This window comes from Pungitius pungitius, chromosome 2, assembly GCF_949316345.1.
Source record: "Pungitius pungitius chromosome 2, fPunPun2.1, whole genome shotgun sequence".
In the NCBI taxonomy this organism is placed as follows: Eukaryota; Metazoa; Chordata; class Actinopteri; order Perciformes; family Gasterosteidae; genus Pungitius; species Pungitius pungitius.
In genome coordinates, this window is record NC_084901.1 from 1,677,873 (window position 1) to 1,682,030 (window position 4,158).

General features: G+C 42.5%; 1 long non-coding RNA gene across 1 annotated transcript; it reads right to left on the bottom strand.

Annotated features, from left to right (window-relative positions):
* Window positions 1–384: 384 nt before the first annotated feature.
* On the bottom strand, window positions 385–2,150 carry LOC134107034 (uncharacterized). The gene is made up of 3 exons (XR_009942582.1): window positions 2,038–2,150; window positions 1,128–1,199; window positions 385–1,029 (listed from the first exon to the last, which is right to left on the bottom strand). It is a non-coding gene; the product is annotated as an uncharacterized LOC134107034 (long non-coding RNA).
* Window positions 2,151–4,158: the final 2,008 nt, after the last annotated feature.

The window sequence follows — 4,158 nt, forward strand, 5'->3', positions numbered from 1 at the left end:
TAGATATCATAGATGCAGTCTCAATCAAGGTTAATTCCCAGAAATATCCACCTGTAATTACCTTAGCTGTTATTTCTGCCTACTATAGTTCCTATTGACCAACTACATAAGGGATATTTCCATACCATATTGACTATGATAAACGTATACAACTCTTATTCACATATGGACGTTGCACTTTAGAATGTGTATTGATTAACTCGGCATGTACCAAACCATATTGACAAGTAAAAAAAACAAAATATGACTAAACATGACTGAATAAATCACCGCCCAAAACATGTTAAAGATAAGTGGCATTATAAGTACAATTTAAGTGCTACCATTCGTTAGTGCTACGGTTTGCTAGTGTTTTGGTCAAGGTAGAGTCTAAAAAGGTGTGTCTTGAGTTTTCGACGGAAGATGGAGAGGCTCTCTGCGGTCCTGATGTCATCAGAGAGCTCATTCCACCATCTGGGAGCAGGACAGCAAAGAGTCGCCATCTCGTCGAGTGCTTTTCTCTCAGTGAGGGAGGAACAAGCAGCTTGCCAGATGCAGATCGGAGTGCGTGGGTTGGGATGCAGGGTTTCACCATGTCCCGGATGTAGACTGGTCCCGATCCATTCACAGCGTGGTCCGTCAGTACCAATGCTTTGAACTGGATGCGGGCAGCCACTGGTAACCAATGAAGTGAAGGGAGAAGCGGTGTGGGAGTATTTCAGAAGGTTGAAGACCAGTCGAGCTGCTGCATTCTGGATGAGCTGCAGTGGTCGAATGGCGGTAGCAGGGAGACCTGCCAGCAGAGAGTTACAGTAGTCGAGGCGAGAGATGACAAGAGCCTGAATCAGTACCTGCGCCGCCTTCTGAGTGAGAAGGGGTGGTATTCTCCTGATGTTAACGGTGTTCGCCAAAGTTAACGGTCAGGTCCTGAGTGGGCGAGTTTTTTCCAGGGAAGAAAAGTAGTTCAGTCTTGTCGGGGTTGATCTTCAGGTGATGGGCGGACATCCACTGGGAGATGTCAGTCAGACATGCAGAGATCCGTGCCGCCACCTGAGTGTCCGAGTCGGGGAAGGAGAGAATTAGTTGGGTGTCTGTGTTTTACAATTATGCAGACAGAACAAAATATACATAAAGAAATGCTTTCCCACCTCGCTGGAGTTGAAAGCCACGTGTCCAATGTGCCATTCCCATTGATGGTGGCATGACTTTGCACGTGGCATCTGAAAGTATTTGAGCACCAACATGTATTATCAGAATACGATTAGGGCTGTCAACAGATTATAGACAATTAACTAGTTAATCACACATTTTGTAAAACATTTATCTTGATAACAATATTTTTTTCTCTTATATTAACTGTTTACAGTTTAGTAATTTGTTGTTTCAACTCCATAATGAGCTTGACGTGTGTATATTATTTCATTGGAATGAGGGGCATATTAATCATATCATTTAATGTTAGATTCATGCTCATTGTGAAGGAAATAAATATATAACATTGAAAAGCATTGAAGACGCACATTACATTACGTGTCATTTAGCTGACGCTTTTAAACAACAAAGTAGTTAGTTAGCTGCTGCGAGTAGTAGTGTGTAAATAAAGTGATTCAATCGGGCCAAGTTATTTAGGGCACACGGAAACGTAAACAAAGTGGCGCTAATAGCGTGAAGAGGGGTCTTTTATTCCCGTGAAGCTACCGTAGTTAGCTTTACAGGAACAAAATACGTATGCTAGTTGATGTTCTTCAAGCATAGCATAGGCTGCCCTGGGCTGTGCTAAATAGTGCACAGCAGCCACAGCCGGCAGTAAACTCAAATTAGTGTGACAAATCTGCTCTAAAGTGTAGTTATTTAAGTCAATAACCTCAGCAAATAGAGTAATCTGAACCACTTTGTTCGTTAGATCAGCCGGAGACGCGGAAAAAAAGAGATGTTTGTGACGGGACGTCCCTTAAGCAGCTAATAGCACCGAATTAGTGTTAGCATGTTTACAGTATCCCCGCTATTTAAGTGGGTAAGACTGAAGAACGCACAAGGAAAAAGTCATCACTCACCTACCAAAGCGTTTCCACTTGGTTTAGTCCGTTTGGATTTAAGCATAGGTGTGTAGCTAGCAGTTTAAAATATAAAATACGGACTTGATACGAGCTGCAGCTGTTCAACGCCGGGGCTTCAATGGCGACCTCTCGCGATAACAGCATTAACTCACGCGACACTACGAGCCGCCCTCTACTCTGCGCATGTCCGTCAACAAAGACTGCTGGGTAATTGAGTTCTTTAACGTAACAGTTCCCCGTAACATCTAGTAAAATCCCAAAACGTGTTTGCATCTCCACCCGTATGTGGCAGAATACGTGTATTTAAATTCAGATGTAAATATATTGAACTGTCCGTGTTATTTTTCTAGGTTAGATGTGTCAAACTCGCGACACGCTGGCGAACGGCTGCACCGTCCAGACCGTACCGGGCTGCAACGCCAGCTCCACACATACGGCAGCTGTGCCCAGCAGCCGTATGTGGCTGAAACGAGTGTGACACAGCTGCTCTAACGTGTACAGTTATTTAATAACCTCAGCAAGGAGAGTAAACTGAATCATTTTGTCCGTTAGATCAGCCGGACACACGTTTAAAAAAAGAAGAAAAAAAAAAAAAGTATGATTTCGTCGGGAGTCGATCTCACGACCATTGCATCGGGGGGCCAACACCTTACTCACTGAGCTATTCTTCCAGATGGATGTGAGAATTCGAAAAGTCACTGAAATAGGATTGGTCACTCTCCGCCAAAAATTGAGGTAATATTCACACTAAAAAAATTATAACTGCCTTCCTGTTTGTTTTAGAGAAAATTCCTCAGAGACTTTTTTAAGTCTCCCTTTAATACATTTGGTAAAAAATCAGCGGACTTGTCGGTCAAACAGGGTGCGGGCGGGGCTTCGTCAAAATCTTCCAGGGGGCGCAATGGAGGCAATTTTTCACTTTTGATCCAAAACTGCACATCAGGTCTGTAAAGGTCATCACGTAGGATACTCACAGAGGTTTTCAAGAGTTTTGGAGTCTGCCGAGGCGCAGAAGATGTGCTTGAACTTTCATGTGAATATGTCGTCGCCACAGCAACAAAGTTGGTCCAAAACTCCCAATTCTCACTGTGAGCCATCGTCACAGTCTTACGTCTTATATTCCCAGATTTGAAGTTGATCAGATTAAAGGGCTAGGAAATGGACATGTAAATGTAGAAACTTTGCATTGACCTAAGCCAATAGGTGGCGCTATACTTTTTCGAAAATCACTGCATGGCATTACTTAAAGGCCTACACAAGCATCATGAATATACATTTATAGCCAGAAATATCAATGTTCCTTGGAGTTATACCATTTTACATTTTGGAAAAAAATCTTCCAAAATTGTCCAAACTGCACGCAATCTCACGCCCAGGTAGTTTTATGAAAACTCTTGATTTTAATAACTTTTGACCCCAAGGGTGTCAGGAACCAGTTGCCAGATTTTGAAATGGATCGGATTTAAACTCTCGGAGGAGTTCGTTCGTTTGTAAATGCAAAAATTGAAGGAAATGGCCAAAAATACACAGTATCACCACAGCGCCCCCTAGTGTTCAAATATTCTGGGAAAATTTGGGGATGTTCTAGGACTCATTGTGAACATGTCCTCAAAATTTGGTGAAAATGACGGTTAGAAAAAAAAAAAGTTATAGGCCTTTGAACTTTCAGGACACAAACCTACAAACTTCATTGGTCCATAACTTTATTGAAAAATGAGATATCAACATTCTTTCAATAACTTTTGATCGCGTCGAGCCAACGATCATTTTGCCGAAGATTTCGTAAGAATCGGACCAAGCGTCTGGGAGGAGTTCGCAAAAACGTGTTTTTCACAAAATTCAAAATGGCGGCCATAAAACGGTAGGCGCATTTGCATACCATAATTTTTTTTGTGTACAGCACATCCAAGAGAACCTGTGTGAAAAGGTTCCAAGTCGATCGGCAAAAGTAAAAAAAAAAATTAACATTGCGGCCACTTTGGGGGGCGCTAGAGAGTTCTTTTTTCTCTCCTCTAATTGCGGGACCCGAATCATACGTCAATTTTGCGCACTTCTGATGCGCGTGCAAAAATTCAAGAGTTTTTGAACATGATGAAGTCCCCGAAAGTGCGTTCGAAGTGGC